This window comes from Heterodontus francisci, chromosome 22, assembly GCF_036365525.1.
Source record: "Heterodontus francisci isolate sHetFra1 chromosome 22, sHetFra1.hap1, whole genome shotgun sequence".
NCBI classification, from domain to species: Eukaryota; Metazoa; Chordata; class Chondrichthyes; order Heterodontiformes; family Heterodontidae; genus Heterodontus; species Heterodontus francisci.
In genome coordinates this window covers 39,162,194-39,182,104 of record NC_090392.1, presented here as the reverse complement: position 1 = coordinate 39,182,104, position 19,911 = coordinate 39,162,194, and the positions used below count along the sequence as shown (strand labels likewise).

At 45.3% G+C, this 19,911-nt stretch overlaps 5 non-coding genes across 5 annotated transcripts; all 5 read left to right on the top strand.

The window, feature by feature from the left end:
• Positions 1 to 1,444: 1,444 nt before the first annotated feature.
• On the top strand, positions 1,445 to 1,518 carry trnan-guu (transfer RNA asparagine (anticodon GUU)). The gene has a single exon. It is a non-coding gene; the product is annotated as a tRNA-Asn (tRNA).
• Positions 1,519 to 5,862: 4,344 nt separating this feature from the next.
• On the top strand, positions 5,863 to 5,935 carry trnan-guu (transfer RNA asparagine (anticodon GUU)). Its single transcript has one exon. It is a non-coding gene; the product is annotated as a tRNA-Asn (tRNA).
• Positions 5,936 to 12,475: 6,540 nt separating this feature from the next.
• trnan-guu (transfer RNA asparagine (anticodon GUU)) lies at positions 12,476 to 12,549 on the top strand. Its single transcript has one exon. It is a non-coding gene; the product is annotated as a tRNA-Asn (tRNA).
• A 2,131-nt stretch (positions 12,550 to 14,680) lies between these two features.
• On the top strand, positions 14,681 to 14,754 carry trnan-guu (transfer RNA asparagine (anticodon GUU)). Its single transcript has one exon. It is a non-coding gene; the product is annotated as a tRNA-Asn (tRNA).
• A 4,321-nt stretch (positions 14,755 to 19,075) lies between these two features.
• trnan-guu (transfer RNA asparagine (anticodon GUU)) lies at positions 19,076 to 19,149 on the top strand. The gene has a single exon. It is a non-coding gene; the product is annotated as a tRNA-Asn (tRNA).
• Positions 19,150 to 19,911: the final 762 nt, after the last annotated feature.

Sequence of the window (19,911 nt, the reverse complement as noted above, 5' to 3'; positions counted from 1 at the left end):
GATGTTATGAGGGCGATGTATTGTGAGTGTGTCAGTTGTAAATCTCCTTTTATTTTGATAATATATATCAGGTTCTAAATATATAAATATTGTGCACTTGAGTATTATGGGTGTATCAGTGTGCTCATTCTGAGTAAATGTGTGTGTGTGTGTGTGTTACTTCTCAATGTATTTGTGTGTATCTGTGTTGTGTATACATTTTTCTATGTGTCAAAGCAAAGTAAGAGAGCAATAAATAAGCAGAAAGTACACATAAACTCACACAATGCCACAACACGGTTCAGAAACACGCACACAAACTCACACAGTCCGACAAAACGGTTCAGAAACCCGCAGACAAACTCACACAGTCCTAGAACACCGTTCAGAGACACATTAAACTCACAGCGTCCCACAACACGCTGCAAAGCCACACACAAACTCACACGGTCCCACAGCACGGTTCAGAGACATACACAAACTTACACAGTCCCACAAAACGGTTCAGACACGCACACACAATCTCACTCAGTCCCGCCGTTCATTTAAATTACCTGTCGAGCACGATAGATCTTAAAACCAGAGACGTTCACGATCCTGACTGCACATATCCATTCCAGGAGCGAATGGGGGAGCACTGTTTCCGGCCAGTTCTGATATAGCACGAGGCTTGTCAATCAAGTCATGCTCCACCCAGCCAAGATTGAGTCACCTACCAGGTCGCAGTTTACTGTGTATCAGAACCTGCCCCTCAGGTGTGGGAGATTCCAAGCTTAGTCTGTCGGTTAAAAGGTCATGGGGGCAGATTGGCCTTTTGCCATGTGTCAGTATCCTCAATAAAAGCCTCTTTGCCTGGGAAACCGGGTCTAACGGTAGCTACCTGGAGACGAACCGTCAACATTGTGAGTGCAAAAGCAAACGAATGGTGGATGCTGGAAATCTGAAATGAAAAGAGAAAATGCAGGAAATGCGCAGCAACTCAGGCAGCACATCTGGAAAGACAAACAGTGTTAGACTTTCTGGTGGGTAGCCTTTCTTCACAACTGGATAAAGTTAAGAGATTGAACAGGTATAAAGCGAGTGCAGAGGCAGAGGGAAAGGCGAAGGGGCAAGGTGTGGGATAGGGTGGAACTGTGGCCTGGAGAGTTTGTCTGTCAGGGGAAAGATTTCCGCAGCAGAACAGTGTGACATTGTTAAATGAGCTCTGTTTTGTGCTTCGTACAATTGTTGAATTGCCGCAACCGTTTTGACATTGTCCCCTTGTGAAATGGTTCTCCGACTGACGGAAAATGTGCTGGGGAGAAATTTTGATTTGTACCACCAGATGGCAGAGATAAACAGATACCATCCCGCAGCGTCGATCTGGAAAAGCTGATGACTGGCAGGATTCTCCAGCTCACACGACCTGAGACTCGAATTCATTGAAACACTGGTTTGCAGTGTCTTGGATGATTTTGCTGTGGTCGTCTCTGTGGCGCAATTGGCTAGCACGTTCGGCTGTTAACCGAAAAGTTGGTGGTTCAAGCCCACCCAGGGACGTCGGTACTTATTGAGCGTTTCACTTAGCGCCCCTGGACGTGCTTGTTCTGCTCTCTGTGTTTGCATTGGTGTCGTCTTTTCCTGATTATTTAACAACGCTGCTCTGATCCATTACCTGACTGTTTCCATGCATTCATGATAAGCAATTTTCAATGAAATGAGCAAAAACCATGCACAGACGTCGGACCCATGCTAAATATATTGAGGTCGGTCGGGCTTCGAAAAAAGCAATGCAAATTCATTCAATGGCTGCACAATCTGGGACTGTTCCACTGCTGGGATTAGGGAAAACAAATTGAATGCGGTGGACCATTTTAATGATATTTTACCTGCATCAAATAAGTTCACTTTTATTGATGTACACTAAAAGTCCCTGGCTGACATTGTTGCAGTCCACTGCTAACAGCTGATCAAAGCAGGTGTGGAATTGCTCGTGACAGCTGAGCACCAAGCGCTGAATTTTCTTCAGTTTTCAAATCCAATTCCACACATCGTGACTCAGAATCACTGCTCTGAGAGTGGGAAATCGCTGCAAATACTCAACAGGACGGGCAACTTGTGAAAACTCTTTCAATTTTTGTTGTACAGACTTTTCTTAAAACTTCAAACTGGACCATATGGCAATATAAAGCGTGTGTGTGTGTCTGTGGCTGTGGCTGTCATGGTTCTATCGAAACTGTGAGTCTTGATGTTATGAGGGCGATGCATTGTGAGTGTGTCAGTTGTAAATCTCCTTTTATTTTGATAATATATATCAGGTTCTAAATATATAAATATTGTGCACTTGAGTATTATGGGTGTATCAGTGTGCTCATTCTGAATAAATGTGTGTGTGTGTGTGCGTGTGTTACTTCTCAATGTATTTGTGTGTATCTGTGTTGTGTATACATTTTTCTATGTGTCAAAGCAAAGTAAGAGAGCAATAAATAAGCAGAAAGTACACATAAACTCACACAATGCCACAACACGGTTCAGAAACACGCACACAAACTCACACAGTCCGACAAAACGGTTCAGAAACCCGCAGACAAACTCACACAGTCCTAGAACACCGTTCAGAGACACATTAAACTCACAGCGTCCCACAACACGCTGCAAAGCCACACACAAACTCACACGGTCCCACAGCACGGTTCAGAGACATACACAAACTTACACAGTCCCACAACACGGTTCAGACACGCACACAAAATCTCACTCAGTCCCGCTGTTCATTTAAAATACCTGTCGAGCACGATAGATCTTAAAACCAGAGACGTTCACCATCCTGACTGCACATATCCATTCCAGTAGCGAAAGGGGGAGCACTGGCTCCGGCCAGTTCTGATATAGCACGAGGCTTGTCAATCAAGTCATGCTCCACCCAGCCCAGATTGAGTCACCTACCAGGTCGCATTTTACTGTGTGTCAGAACCTGCCCCTCAGGTGTGGGAGATTCCAAGCTTAGTCTGTCGGTTAAAAGGGCATGGGGGCAGATTGGCCTTTTGCCATGTGGCAGTATCCTCAATAAAAGCCTCTTTGCCTGGGAAACCGGGTCTAACGGTAGCTACCTGGAGACGAACCGTCAACATTGTGAGTGCAAAAGCAAACGAATGGTGGATGCTGGAAATCTGAAATGAAAAGAGAAAATGCAGGAAATGCGCAGCAACTCAGGCAGCACATCTGGAAAGACAAACAGTGTTCGACTTTCTGGTGGGTAGCCTTTCTTCACAACTGGATAAAGGTTAGAGATTGAACAGGTATAAAGCGAGTGCAGAGGCAGAGGGAAAGGCGAAGGGGCAAGGTGTGGGATAGGGTGGAACTGTGGCCTGGAGAGTTTGTCTGTCAGGGGAAAGATTTCCGCAGCAGAACAGTGTGACATTGTTAAATGAGCTCTGTTTTGTGCTTCGTACAATTGTTGAATTGCCGCAACCGTTTTGACATTGTCCCCTTGTGAAATGGTTCTCCGACTGACGGAAAAAGTGCTGGGGAGAAATTTTGATTTGTACCACCAGATGGCAGAGATAAACAGATACCATCCCGCAGCGTCGATCTGGAAAAGCTGATGACTGGCAGGATTCTCCAGCTCACACGACCTGAGACTCGAATTCATTGAAACACTGCTTTGCAGTGTCTTGGGTGATTTTGCTGTGGTCATCTCTGTGGCGCAATTGGCTAGCGCGTTCGGCTGTTAACCAAAAGGTTGGTGGTTGAAGCCCACCCAGGGACGTCGGCTATTATTGAGCGTTTTACTTAGCGCCCCTGGACGTGCTTGTTCCACTCTCTGTGTTTGCATTGGTGTCTTCTTTTCCTGATTATTTAACAACGCTGCTCTGATCCATTACCTGACTGTTTCCATGCATTCATGATAAGCAATTTTCAATGAAATGAGCAAAAACCATGCACAGACGTCGAACCCATGCTAAATATATTAAGGTCGGTCGGGCTTCGAAAAAAGCAATGCAAATTCATTCAATGGCTGCACAATCTGGGACTGTTCCACCGCTGGGATTAGGGAAAACAAGTTGAATGCGGGGGACCATTTTAATGATATTTTACCTGCATCAAATAAGTTCACTTTTATTGATGTACACTAAAAGTCCCTGGCTGACATTGTTCCAGTCCACTGCTGACAGCTGATCAAAGCTGGTGTGGAATTGCTCGTGACAGCTGAGCACCAAGCGCTGAATTTTCTTCAGTTTTCAAATCCAATTCCACACATCGTGACTCAGAATCACTGCTGTGAGAGTGGGAGATCGCTGCAAATACTCAACAGGACGGGCAACTTGTGAAAACTCTTTCAATTTTTGTTGTACAGACTTTTCTTAAAACTTCAAACTGGACCATATGGCAATATAAAGCGTGTGTGTGTGTCTGTGGCTGTGGCTGTGATGGTTCTATCGAAACTGTGAGTCTTGATGTTATGAGGGCGATGCATTGTGAGTGTGTCAGTTGTAAATCTCCTTTTATTTTGATAATATATATCAGGTTCTAAATCTATAAATATTCTGCACTTGAGTATTATGGGTGTATCAGTGTGCTCATTCTGAATAAATGTGTGTGTGTGTGTGCGTGTGTTACTTCTCAATGTATTTGTGTGTATCTGTGTTGTGTATACATTTTTCTATGTGTCAAAGCAAAGGAAGAGAGCAATAAATAAGCAGAAAGTACACATAAACTCACACAATGCCACAACACGGTTCAGAAACATGCACACAAACTCACACAGTCCGACAAAACGGTTCAGAAACCCGCAGACAAACTCACACAGTCCTAGAACACCGTTCAGAGACACATTAAACTCACACCGTCCCACAACACGCTGCAAAGCCACACACAAACTCACACGGTCCCACAGCACGGTTCAGAGACATACACAAACTTACACAGTCCCACAACACGGTTCAGACACGCACACACAATCTCACTCAGTCCCGCCGTTCATTTAAAATACCTATCGAGCACGATAGATCTTAAAACCAGAGACGTTCACCATCCTGACTGCACATATCCATTCAAGTAGCGAAAGGGGGAGCACTGGTTCCGGCCAGTTCTGATATAGCACGAGGCTTGTCAATCAAGTCATGCTCCACCCAGCCCAGATTGAGTCACCTACCAGGTCGCAGTTTACTGTGTGTCAGAACCTGCCCCTCAGGTGTGGGAGATTCCAAGCTTAGTCTGTCGGTTAAAAGGGCATGGGGGCAGATTGGCCTTTTGCCATGTGGCAGTATCCTCAATAAAAGCCTCTTTGCCTGGGAAACCGGGTCTAACGGCAGCTACCTGGAGACGAACCGTCAACATTGTGAGTGCAAAAGCAAACGAATGGTGGATGCTGGAAATCTGAAATGAAAAGAGAAAATGCAGGAAATGCGCAGCAACTCAGGCAGCACATCTGGAAAGACAAACAGTGTTAGACTTTCTGGTGGGTAGCCTTTCTTCACAACTGGATAAAGGTTAGAGATTGAACAGGTATAAAGCGAGTGCAGAGGCAGAGGGAAAGGCGAAGGGGCAAGGTCTGGGACAGGGTGGAACTGTGGCCTGGAGAGTTTGTCTGTCAGGGGAAAGATTTCCGCAGCAGAACAGTGTGACATTGTTAAATGAGCTCTGTTTTGTGCTTCGTACAATTGTTGAATTGCTGCAACCGTTTTGACATTGTCCCCTTGTGAAATGGTTCTCCGACTGACGGAAAAAGTGCTGGGGAGAAATTTTGATTTGTACCACCAGATGGCAGAGATAAACAGATACCATCCCGCAGCGTCGATCTGGAAAAGCTGATGACTGGCAGGATTCTCCAGCTCACACGACCTGAGACTCGAATTCATTGAAACACTGGTTTGCAGTGTCTTGCGTGATTCTGCTGTGGTAGTCTCTGTGGCGCAATTGGCTAGCGCGTTCGGCTGTTAACCGAAAGGTTGGTGGTCAAACCCACCCAGGGACGTCGGCCCTTATTGAGCGTTTCACTTAGCGCCCCTGGACGTGCATGTTCTACTTTCTGTGTTTGCATTGGTGTCTGCTTTTCCTGATTATTTAACAACGCTGCTCTGATCCATTTCCTGACTGTTTCCATGCATTCATGATTCGCAATTTTCAATGAAATGAGCAAAAACTATGCACAGACGTCGAACCCATATATTAAGGTCGGTCGGGCTTCGAAAAAAGCAATGCAAATTCATTCAATGGCAGCACAATCTGGGACTGTTCCACCGCTGGGATTAGGGAAAACAAGTTGAATGCGGTGGACCATTTTAATGATATTTTACCTGCATCAAATAAGTTCACTTTTATTGATGTACACTAAAAGTCCCTGGCTGACATTGTTCCAGTCCACTGCTAACAGCTGATCAAAGCAGGTGTGGAATTGCTCGTGACAGCTGAGCACCAAGCGCTGAATTTTCTTCAGTTTTCAAATCCAATTCCACACATCGTGACTCAGAATCACTGCTGTGAGAGTGGGAAATCGCTGCAAATACTCAACAGGACGGGCAACTTGTGAAAACTCTTTCAATTTTTGTTGTACAGACTTTTCTTAAAACTTCAAACTGGACCATATGGCAATATAAAGCGTGTGTGTATGTCTGTGGCTGTGGCTGTGATGGTTCTATCGAAACTGAGAGTCTTGATGTTATGAGGGCGATGCATTGTGAGTGTGTCAGTTGTAAATCTCCTTTTATTTTGATAATATATATCAGGTTCTAAATATATAAATATTGTGCACTTGAGTATTATGGGTGTATCAGTGTGCTCATTCTGAATAAATGTGTGTGTGTGTGTGCGTGTCTTACTTCTCAATGTATTTGTGTGTATCTGTGTTGTGTATACATTTTTCTATGTGTCAAAGCAAAGTAAGAGAGCAATAAATAAGCAGAAAGTACACATAAACTCACACAATGCCACAACACGGTTCAGAAACATGCACACAAACTCACACAGTCCGACAAAACGGTTCAGAAACCCGCAGACAAACTCACACAGTCCTAGAACACCGTTCAGAGACACATTAAACTCACACCGTCCCACAACACGCTGCAAAGCCACACACAAACTCACACGGTCCCACAGCACGGTTCAGAGACATACACAAACTTACACAGTCCCACAACACGGTTCAGACACGCACACACAATCTCACTCAGTCCCGCCGTTCATTTAAAATACCTGTCGAGCACGATAGATCTTAAAACCAGAGACGTTCACCATCCTGACTGCACATATCCATTCCAGTAGCGAAAGGGGGAGCACTGGCTCCGGCCAGTTCTGAATTGCACGAGGCTTGTCAATCAAGACATGCTCCACCCAGCCCAGATTGAGTCACCTACCAGGTCGCAGTTTACTGTGTGTCAGAACCTGCCCCTCAGGTGTGGGAGATTCCAAGCTTAGTCTGTCGGTTAAAAGGGCATGGGGGCAGATTGGCCTTTTGCCATGTGGCAGTATCCTCAAAAAAAGCCTCTTTGCCTGGGAAACCGGGTCTAACGGTAGCTACCTGGAGACGAACCGTCAACATTGTGAGTGCAAAAGCAAACGAATGCTGGATGCTGGAAATCTGAAATGAAAAGAGAAAATGCAGGAAATGCGCAGCAACTCAGGCAGCACATCTGGAAAGACAAACAGTGTTAGACTTTCTGGTGGGTAGCCTTTCTTCACAACTGGATAAAGGTTAGAGATTGAACAGGTATAGAGCGAGTGCAGAGGCAGAGGGAAAGGCGAAGGGGCAAGGTCTGGGATAGGGTGGAACTGTGGCCTGGAGAGTTTGTCTGTCAGGGGAAAGATTTCCCCAACAGAACAGTGTGACATTGTTAAATGAGCTCTGTTTTGTGCTTCGTACAATTGTTGAATTGCCTCAACCGTTTTGACATTGTCCCCTTGTGAAATGGTTCTCCGACTGACGGAAAAAGTGCTGGGGAGAAATTTTGATTTGTACCACCAGATGGCAGAGATAAACAGATACCATCCCGCAGCGTCGATCTGGAAAAGCTGATGACTGGCAGGATTCTCCAGCTCACACGACCTGAGACTCGAATTCATTGAAACACTGGTTTGCAGTGCCTTGGGAGATTTTGCTGTGGTCGTCTCTGTGGCGCAATTGGCTCGCGCGTTCGGCTGTTAATCGAAAAGTTGGTGGTTCAAGCCCCCCCCAAGGACGTCGGCCGTTATTGAGCGTTTTACTTAGCGCCCCTGGACGTGCTTGTTCTACTCTCTGTGTTTGCATTGGTGTCTTCTTTTCTTGATTATTTAACAACGCTGCTCTGATCCATTACCTGACTGTTTCCATGCATTCATGATAAGCAATTTTCAATGAAATGAGCAAAAACCATGCACAGACGTCGAACCCATATATTAAGGACGGTCGGGCTTCGAAAAAAGCAATGCAAAGTCATTCAATGGCTGCACAATCTGGGACTGTTCCACCGCTGGGATTAGGGAAAACAAGTTGAATGCGGTGGACCATTTTAATGATATTTTACCTGCATCAAATAAGTTCACTTTTATTGATGTACACTAAAAGTCCCTGGCTGACATTGTTCCAGTCCACTGCTGACAGCTGATCAAAGCAGGTGTGGAATTGCTCGTGACAGCTGAGCACCAAGCGCTGAATTTTCTTCAGTTTTCAAATCCAATTCCACACATCGTGACTCAGAATCACTGCTGTGAGAGTGGGAAATCGCTGCAAATACTCAACAGGACGGGCAACTTGTGAAAACTCTTTCAATTTTTGCTGTACAGACTTTTCTTAAAACTTCAAACTGGACCATATGGCAATATAAAGCGTGTGTGTGTGTCTGTGGCTGTGGCTGTGATGGTTCTATCGAAACTGAGAGTCTTGATGTTATGAGGGCGATGCATTGTGAGTGTGTCAGTTGTAAATCTCCTTTTATTTTGATAATATATATCAGGTTCTAAATATATAAATATTGTGCACTTGAGTATTATGGGTGTATCAGTGTGCTCATTCTGAATAAATGTGTGTGTGTGTGTGCGTGTGTTACTTCTCAATGTATTTGTGTGTATCTGTGTTGTGTATACATTTTTCTATGTGTCAAAGCAAAGTAAGAGAGCAATAAATAAGCAGAAAGTACACATAAACTCACACAATGCCACAACACGGTTCAGAAACATGCACACAAACTCACACAGTCCGACAAAACGGTTCAGAAACCCGCAGACAAACTCACACAGTCCTAGAACACCGTTCAGAGACACATTAAACTCACACCGTCCCACAACACGCTGCAAAGCCACACACAAACTCACACGGTCCCACAGCACGGTTCAGAGACATACACAAACTTACACAGTCCCACAACACGGTTCAGACACACACACACAATCTCAGTCAGTCCCGCCGTTCATTTAAAATACCTGTCGAGCACGATAGATCTTAAAACCAGAGACATTCACCATCCTGACTGCACATATCCATTCCAGTAGCGAAAGGAGGAGCACTGGCTCCGGCCAGTTCTGATCTAGCACAAGGCTTGTCAATCAAGTCATGCTCCACCCAGCCCAGATTGAGTCACCTACCAGGTCGCAGTTTACTGTGTGTCAGAACCTGCCCCTCAGGTGTGGGAGATTCCAAGCTTAGTCTGTCGGTTAAAAGGGCATGGGGGCAGATTGGCCTTTTGCCATGTGGCAGTATCCTCAAAAAAAGCCTCTTTGCCTGGGAAACCGGGTCTAACGGTAGCTACCTGGAGACGAACCGTCAACATTGTGAGTGCAAAAGCAAACGAATGGTGGATGCTGGAAATCTGAAATGAAAAGAGAAAATGCAGGAAATGCGCAGCAACTCAGGCAGCACATCTGGAAAGACAAACAGTGTTAGACTTTCTGGTGGGTAGCCTTTCTTCACAACTGGATAAAGGTTAGAGATTGAACAGGTATAAAGCGAGTGCAGAGGCAGAGGGAAAGGCGAAGGGGCAAGGTCTGGGATAGGGTGGAACTGTGGCCTGGAGACTTTGTCTGTCAGGGGAAAGATTTCCGCAGCAGAACAGTGTGACATTGTTAAATGAGCTCTGTTTTGTGCTTCGTACAATTGTTGAATTGCCGCAACCGTTTTGACATTGTCCCCTTGTGAAATGGTTCTCCGACTGACGGAAAAAGTGCTGGGGAGAAATTTTGATTTGTACCACCAGATGGCAGAGATAAACAGATACCATCCCGCAGCGTCGATCTGGAAAAGCTGATGACTGGCAGGATTCTCCAGCTCACACGACCTGAGACTCGAATTCATTGAAACACTGGTTTGCAGTGTCTTGCGTGATTTTGCTGTGGGCGTCTCTGTGGCGCAATTGGCTAACGCATTCGGCTGTTAATTGAAAGGTTGGTGGTTCAAGCTCACCCAGGGACGTCGACCCTGATTGAGCGTTTCACTTAGCGCCCCTGGACGTGCTTGTTCTCCTCTCTGTGTTTGCATTGGTGTCTTTTTTTCCTGATTATTTAACAACGCTGCTCTGATCCATCACCTGACTGTTTCCATGCATTCATGATAAGCAATTTTCAATGAAATGAGCAAAAACCATGCACAGACGTCGAACCCATGCTAAATATATTAAGGTCGGTCGGGCTTCGAAAAAAGCAATGCAAATTCATTCAATGGCTACACAATCTGGGACTGTTCCACCGCTGGGATTAGGGAAAACAAGTTGAATGCGGTGGACCATTTTAATGATATTTTACCTGCATCAAATAAGTTCACTTTTATTGATGTACACTAAAAGTCCCTGGCTGACATTGTTCCAGTCCACTGCTGACAGCTGATCAAAGCAGGTGTGGAATTGCTCGTGACAGCTGAGCACCAAGCGCTGAACTTTCTTCAGTTTTCAAATCCAATTCCACACATCGTGACTCAGAATCACTGCTGTGAGAGTGGGAAATCGCTGCAAATACTCAACAGGACGGGCAACTTGTGAAAACTCTTTCAATTTTTGTTGTACAGACTTTTCTTAAAACTTCAAACTGGACCATATGGCAATATAAAGCGTGTGTGTGTGTCTGTGGCTGTGGCTGTCATGGTTCTATCGAAACTGTGAGTCTTGATGTTATGAGGGCGATGCATTGTGAGTGTGTCAGTTGTAAATCTCCTTTTATTTTGATAATATATATCAGGTTCTAAATATATAAATATGTGCACTTGAGTATTATGGGTGTATCAGTGTGCTCATTCTGAATAAATGTGTGTGTGTGTGTGTGCGTGTGTTACTTCTCAATGTATTTGTGTGTATCTGTGTTGTGTATACATTTTTCTATGTGTCAAAGCAAAGTAAGAGAGCAATAAATAAGCAGAAAGTACACATAAACTCACACAATGCCACAACACGGTTCAGAAACACGCACACAAACTCACACAGTCCGACAAAACGGTTCAGAAACCCGCAGACAAACTCACACAGTCCTAGAACACCGTTCAGAGACACATTAAACTCACAGCGTCCCACAACACGCTGCAAAGCCACACACAAACTCACAGGGTCCCACAGCACGGTTCATAGAAATACACAAAGTTACACAGTCCCACAACACGGTTCAGACACGCACACACAATCTCACTCAGTCCCGCCGTTCATTTAAAATACCTGTCGAGCACGATAGATCTTAAAACCAGAGACGTTCACCATCCTGACTGCACATATCCATTCCAGTAGCGAAAGGGGGAGCACTGGCTCCGGCCAGTTCTGATATAGCACGAGGCTTGTCAATCAAGTCATGCTCCACCCAGCCCAGATTGAGTCACCTACCAGGTCGCAGTTTACTGTGTGTCAGAACCTGCCCCTCAGGTGTGGGAGATTCCAAGCTTAGTCTGTCGGTTAAAAGGGCATGGGGGCAGATTGGCCTTTTGCCATGTGGCAGTATCCTCAATAAAAGCCTCTTTGCCTGGGAAACCGGGCCTAACGGTAGCTACCTTCAGACGAACCGTCAACATTGTGAGTGCAAAAGCAAACGAATGGTGGATGCTGGAAATCTGAAATGAAAAGAGAAAATGCAGGAAATGCGCAGCAACTCAGGCAGCACATCTGGAAAGACAAACAGTGTTAGACTTTCTGGTGGGTAGCCTTTCTTCACAACTGGATAAAGGTTAGAGATTGAACAGGCATAAAGCGAGTGCAGAGGCAGAGGGAAAGGCGAAGGGGCAGGGTCTGGGATAGGGTGGAACTGTGGCCTGGAGAGTTTGTCTGTCAGGGGAAAGATTTCCGCAGCAGAACAGTGTGACATTGTTAAATGAGCTCTGTTTTGTGCTTCGTACAATTGTTGAATTGCCGCAACCGTTTTGACATTGTCCCCTTGTGAAATGGTTCTCCGACTGACGGAAAAAGTGCTGGGGAGAAATTTTGATTTGTACCACCAGATGGCAGAGATAAACAGATACCATCCCGCAGCGTCGATCTGGAAAAGCTGATGACTGGCAGGATTCTCCAGCTCACACGACCTGAGACTCGAATTCATTGAAACACTGGTTTGCAGTGTCTTGTGCGATTTTGCTGTGGTCGTCTCTGTGGCGCAATTGGCTAGCGCGTTCGGCTGTTAACCGAAAGGTTGGTGGTTCAAGCCCACCCAGGGACGTCGGCCCTTACTGAGCGTTTCACTTAGCGCCCCTGGACGTGCTTGTTCTCTCTGTGTTTGCATTGGTGTCTTCTTTTCCTGATTATTTAACAACGCTGCTCTGATCCATTACCTGACTGTTTCCATGCATTCATGATAAGCAATTTTCAATGAAATGAGCAAAAACCATGCACAGACGTCGAACCCATGCTAAATATATTAAGGGCGGTCGGGCTTCGAAAAAAGCAATGCAAATTCATTCAATGGCTGCACAATCTGGGACTGTTCCACCGCTGGGATTAGGGAAAACAAGTTGAATGCGGTGGACCATTTTAATGATATTTTACCTGCATCAAATAAGTTCACTTTTATTGATGTACACTAAAAGTCCCTGGCTGACATTGTTCCAGTCCACTGCTAACAGCTGATCAAAGCAGGTGTGGAATTGCTCGTGACAGCTGAGCACCAAGCGCTGAATTTTCTTCAGTTTTCAAATCCAATTCCACACATCGTGACTCAGAATCACTGCTGTGAGAGTGGGAAATCGCTGCAAATACTCAACAGGACGGGCAACTTGTGAAAACTCTTTCAATTTTTGTTGTACAGACTTTTCTTAAAACTTCAAACTGGACCATATGGCAATATAAAGCGTGTGTGTGTGTCTGTGGCTGTGGCTGTCATGGTTCTATCGAAACTGTGAGTCTTGATGTTATGAGGGCGATGCATTGTGAGTGTGTCAGTTGTAAATCTCCTTTTATTTTGATAATATATATCAGGTTCTAAATATATAAATATTGTGCACTTGAGTATTATGGGTGTATCAGTGTGCTCATTCTGAATAAATGTGTGTGTGTGTGTGCGTGTGTTTCTTCAAAATGTATTTGTGTGTATCTGTGTTGTGCATACATTTTTCTATGTGTCAAAGCAAAGTAAGAGAGCAATAAATAAGCAGAAAGTACACATAAACTCACACAATGCCACAACACGGTTCAGAAACACGCACACAAACTCACACAGTCCGACAAAACGGTTCAGAAACCCGCAGACAAACTCACACAGTCCGAGAACACCGTTCAGAGACACATTAAACTCACAGCGTCCCACAACACGCTGCAAAGCCACACACAAACTCACACGGTCCCACAGCACGGTTCAGAGACATACACAAACTTACACAGTCCCACAACACGGTTCAGACACGCACACACAATCTGACTCAGTCCCGCCGTTCATTTAAAATACCTGTCGAGCACGATAGATCTTAAAACCAGAGACGTTCACCATCCTGACTGCACATATCCATTCCAGTAGCGAAGGGGGAGCACTGGCTCCGGCCAGTTCTGATATAGCACGAGGCTTGTCAATCAAGTCATGCTCCACCCAGCCCAGATTGAGTCACCTACCAGGTCGCAGTTTACTGTGTGTCAGAACCTGCCCCTCAGGTGTGGGAGATTCCAAGCTTAGTCTGTCGGTTAAAAGGGCATGGGGGCAGATTGGCCTTTTGCCATGTGGCAGTATCCTCAATAAAAGCCTCTTTGCCTGGGAAACCGGGCCTAACGGTAGCTACCTGGAGACGAACCGTCAACATTGTGCGTGCAAAAGCAAACGAATGGTGGATGCTGGAAATCTGAAATGAAAAGAGAAAATGCAGGAAATGCGCAGCAACTCAGGCAGCACATCTGGAAAGACAAACAGTGTTAGACTTTCTGGTGGGTAGCCTTTCTTCACAACTGGATAAAGGTTAGAGATTGAACAGGCATAAAGCGAGTGCAGAGGCAGAGGGAAAGGCGAAGGGGCAGGGTCTGGGATAGGGTGGAACTGTGGCCTGGAGAGTTTGTCTGTCAGGGGAAAGATTTCCGCAGCAGAACAGTGTGACATTGTTAAATGAGCTCTGTTTTGTGCTTCGTACAATTGTTGAATTGCCGCAACCGTTTTGACATTGTCCCCTTGTGAAATGGTTCTCCGACTGACGGAAAAAGTGCTGGGGAGAAATTTTGATTTGTACCACCAGATGGCAGAGATAAACAGATACCATCCCGCAGCGTCGATCTGGAAAAGCTGATGACTGGCAGGATTCTCCAGCTCACACGACCTGAGACTCGAATTCATTGAAACACTGGTTTGCAGTGTCTTGCGTGATTTTGCTGTGGTCGTCTCTGTGGCGCAATTGGCTAGCGCGTTCGGCTGTTAATCGAAAGGTTGGTGGTTTAAGCCCACCCAGGGACGTTGGCCCTTATTAAGCGTTTCACTGAGCGCCCCTGGACGTGCGTGTTCTACTCTCTGTGTTTGCATTGGTGTCTCCTTTTCCTGATTATTTAACAACGCTGCTCTGATCCATTACCTGACTGTTTCCATGCATTCATGATAAGCAATTTTCAATGAAATGAGCAAAAACCATGCACAGACGTCGAACCCATGCTAAATATATTAAGGTCGGTCGGGCTTCGAAAAAAGCAATGCAAATTCATTCAATGGCTGCACAATCTGGGACTGTTCCACCGCTGGGATTAGGGAAAACAAATTGAATGCGGTGGACCATTTTAATGATATTTTACCTGCATCAAATAAGTTCACTTTTATTGATGTACACTAAAAGTCCCTGGCTGACATTGTTCCAGTCCACTGCTAACAGCTGATCAAAGCAGGTGTGGAATTGCTCGTGACAGCTGAGCACCAAGCGCTGAATTTTCTTCAGTTTTCAAATCCAATTCCACACATCGTGACTCAGAATCACTGCTGTGAGAGTGGGAAATCGCTGCAAATACTCAACAGGACGGGCAACTTGTGAAAACTCTTTCAATTTCTGTTGTACAGACTTTTCTTAAAACTTCAAACTGGACCATATGGCAATATAAAGCGTGTGTGTGTGTCTGTGGCTGTGATGGTTCTATCGAAACTGAGAGTCTTGATGTTATGAGGGCGATGCATTGTGAGTGTGTCAGTTGTAAATCTCCTTTTACTTTGATAATATATATCAGGTTCTAAATATATAAATATTGTGCACTTGAGTATTATGGGTGTATCAGTGTGCTCATTCTGAACAAATGTGTGTGTGTGTGCGTGTGTTACTTCTCAATGTATTTGTGTGTATCTGTGTTGTGTATACATTTTTCTATGTGTCAAAGCAAAGTAAGAGAGCAATAAATAAGCAGAAAGTACACATAAACTCACACAATGCCACAACACGGTTCAGAAACATGCACACAAACTCACACAGTCCGACAAAACGGTTCAGAAACCCGCAGACAAACTCACACAGTCCGAGAACACCGTTCAGAGACACATTAAACTCACAGCGTCCCACAACACGCTGCAAAGCCACACACAAACTCACACGGTCCCACAGCACGGTTCAGAGACATACACAAACTTACACAGTCCCACAACACGGTTCAGACACGCACACACAATCTCACTCAGTCCCGCCGTTCATTTAAAATACCTGTCGAGCACGATAGATCTTAAAACCAGAGACGTTCACCATCCTGACTGCACATATCCATTCCAGTAGCGAAAGGAGGAGCACTGGCTCCGGCCAGTTCTGATGGAGCACGAGGCTTGTCAATCAAGTCATGCTCCACCCAGCCCAGATTGAGTCACCTACCAAGTCGCAGTTTACTGTTTGTCAGAACCTGCCCCTCAGCTGTGGGAGATTCCAAGCTTAGTCTGTCGGTTAAAAGGGCATGGGGGCAGATTGGCCTTTTGCCATGTGGCAGTATCCTCAATAAAAGCCTCTTTGCCTGGGAAACCGGGTCTAACGGTAGCGACCTGGAGACGAACCGTCAACGTTGTGAGTGCAAAAGCAAACGAATGGTGGATGCTGGAAATCTGAAATGGAAAGAGAAAATGCAGGAAATGCGCAGCAACTCAGGCAGCACATCTGGAAAGACAAACAGTGTTAGACTTTCTGGTGGGTAGCCTTTCTTCACAACTGGATAAAGGTTAGAGATTGAACAGGTATAAAGCGAGTGCAGAGGCAGAGGGAAAGGCGAAGGGGCAAGGTGTGGGATAGGGTGGAACTGTGGCCTGGAGAGTTTGTCTGTCAGGGGAAAGATTTCCGCAGCAGAACAGTGTGACATTGTTAAATGAGCTCTGTTTTGTGCTTCGTACAATTGTTGAATTGCCGCAACCGTTTTGACATTGTCCCCTTGTGAAATGGTTCTCCGACTGACATAAAAAGTGCTGGGGAGAAATTTTGATTTGTACCACCAGATGGCAGAGATAAACAGATACCATCCCGCAGCGTCGATCTGGAAAAGCTGATGACTGGCAGGATTCTCCAGCTCACACGACCTGAGACTCGAATTCATTGAAACACTGGTTTGCAGTGTCTTGCGTGGCTTTGCTGCGGTTGTATCTGTGGCGCAATTGGCTAGCGTGATCGGCTCTTAACCGAAAGGTTGGTGGTTCAAGCCCACCCAGGGACGTCGGCCATTATTGAGCGTTTTACTTAGCGCCCCTGGACGTGCTTGTTCTACTCTCTGTGTTTGCATTGGTGTCTTCTTTTCCTGATTATTTAACAACGCTGCTCTGATCCATTACCTGAGTGTTTCCATGCATTCATGATAAGCAATTTTCAATGAAATGAGCAAAAACCATGCACAGACGTCGAACCCATATATTAAGGTCGGTCGGGCTTCGAAAAAAGCAATGCAAATTCATTCAATGGCTGCACAATCTGGGACTGTTCCACCGCTGGGATTAGGGAAAACAAGTTGAATGCGGTGGACCATTTTAATGATATTTTACCTGCATCAAATAAGTTCACTTTTATTGATGTACACTAAAAGTCCCTGGCTGACATTGTTGCAGTCCACTGCTAACAGCTGATCAAAGCAGGTGTGGAATTACTCGTGACAGCTGAGCACCAAGCACTGAATTTTCTTCAGTTTTCAAATCCAATTCCACACATCGTGACTCAGAATCACTGCTCTGAGAGTGGGAAATCGCTGCAAATACTCAACAGGAAGGGCAACTTGTGAAAACTTTCAATTTTTGTTGTACAGACTTTTCTTAAAACTTCAAACTGGACCATATGGCAATATAAAGCGTGTGTGTGTGTCTGTGGCTGTCATGGTTCTATCGAAACTGTGAGTCTTGATGTTCTGAGGGCGATGCATTGTGAGTGTGTCAGTTGTAAATCTCCTTTTATTTTGATAATATATATCAGGTTCTAACTATATAAATGTTGTGCACTTGAGTATTATGGGTGTATCAGTGTGCTCATTCTGAATAAATGTGTGTGTGTGTGTGCGTGTGTTACTTCTCAATGTATTTGTGTGTATCTGTGTTGTGTATACATTTTTCTATGTGTCAAAGCAAAGTAAGAGAGCAATAAATAAGCAGAAAGTACACATAAACTCACACAATGCCACAACACGGTTCCGAAACACGCACACAAACTCACACAGTCCGACAAAACGGTTCAGAAACCCGCAGACAAACTCACACAGTCCTAGAACACCGTTCAGAGACACATTAAACTCACAGCGTCCCACAACACGCTGCAAAGCCACACACAAACTCACACGGTCCCACAGCACGGTTCAGAGACATACACAAACTTACACAGCCCCACAACATGGTTCAGACACGCACACACAATCTCACTCAGTCCCGCCGTTCATTTTAAATACCTGTCGAGCACGATAGATCTTAAAACCAGAGACGTTCACCATCCTGACTGCACATATCCATTCCAGTCGCGAAAGGGGGAGCACTGGCTCCGGCCAGTTCTGATTTAGCACGAGGCTTGTCAATCAAGTCATGCTCCACCCAGCCCAGATTGAGTCACCTACCAGGTCGCAGTTTACTGTGTGTCAGAACCTGCCCCTCAGGTGTGGGAGATTCCAAGCTTAGTCTGTCGGTTAAAAGGGCATGGGGGCAGATTGGCCTTTTGCCATGTGGCAGTATCCTCAATAAAAGCCTCTTTGCCTGGGAAACCGGGTCTAACGGTAGCTACCTGGAGACGAACCGTCAACATTGTGAGTGCAAAAGCAAACGAATGGTGGATGCTGGAAATCTGAAATGAAAAGAGAAAATGCAGGAAATGCGCAGCAACTCAGGCAGCACATCTGGAAAGACAAACAGTGTTAGACTTTCTGGTGGGTAGCCTTTCTTCACAACTGGATAAAGGTTAGGGATTGAACAGGTATAAAGCGAGTGCAGAGGCAGAGGGAAAGGCGAAGGGGCAAGGTGTGGGATAGGGTGGAACTGTGGCCTGGAGAGTTTATCTGTCAGGGGAAAGATTTCCACAGCAGAACAGTGTGACATTGTTAAATGAGCTCTGTTTTGTGCTTCGTACAATTGTTGAATTGCCGCAACCGTTTTGACATTGTCCCCTTGTGAAATGGTTCTCCGACTGACGGAAAAAGTGCTGGGGAGAAATTTTGATTTGTACCACCAGATGGCAGAGATAAACAGATACCATCCCGCAGCGTCGATCTGGAAAAGCTGATGACTGGCAGGATTCTCCAGCTCACACGACCTGAGACTCGAATTCATTGAAACACTGGTTTGCAGTGTCTTGCGTGATTTTGCTGTGGTCGTCTCTGTGGCGCAATTGGCTAGCGCGTTCGGCTGTTAACCGAAAGGTTGGTGGTTCAAGCCCACCCAGGGACGTCGGTCCTTATTGAGCGTTTCATTTAGCGCCCCTGGACGTGCTTGTTCTACTCTCTGTGTTTGCATTGGTGTCTTCTTTTCCTGATTATTTAACAACGCTGCTCTGATCCATTACCTGACTGTTTCCATGCATTCATGATAAGCAATTTTCAATGAAATGAGCAAAAACCATGCACAGACGTCGAACCCATGCTAAATATATTAAGGTCGGTCGGGCTTCGAAAAAAGCAATGCAAATTCATTCAATGGCTGCACAATCTGGGACTGTTCCACCGCTGGGATTCGGGAAAACAAGTTGAATGCGGTGGACCATTTTAATGATATTTTACCTGCATCAAATAAGTTCACTTTTATTGATGTACACTAAAAGTCCCTGGCTGACATTGTTCCAGTCCACTGCTAACAGCTGATCAAAGCAGGTGTGGAATTGCTCGTGACAGCTGAGCACCAAGCGCTGAATTGTCTTCAGTTTTCAAATCCAATTCCACACATCGTGACTCAGAATCACTGCTGTGAGAGTGGGAAATCGCTGCAAATACTCAACAGGACGGGCAACTTGTGAAATCTCTTTCAATTTTTGTTGTACAGACTTTTCTTAAAACTTCAAACTGGACCATATGGCAATATAAAGCGTGTGTGTGTGTCTGTGGCTGTGGCTGTCATGGTTCTATCGAAACTGTGAGTCTTGATGTTATGAGGGCGATGCATTGTGAGTGTGTCAGTTGTAAATCTCCTTTTATTTTGATAATATATATCAGGTTC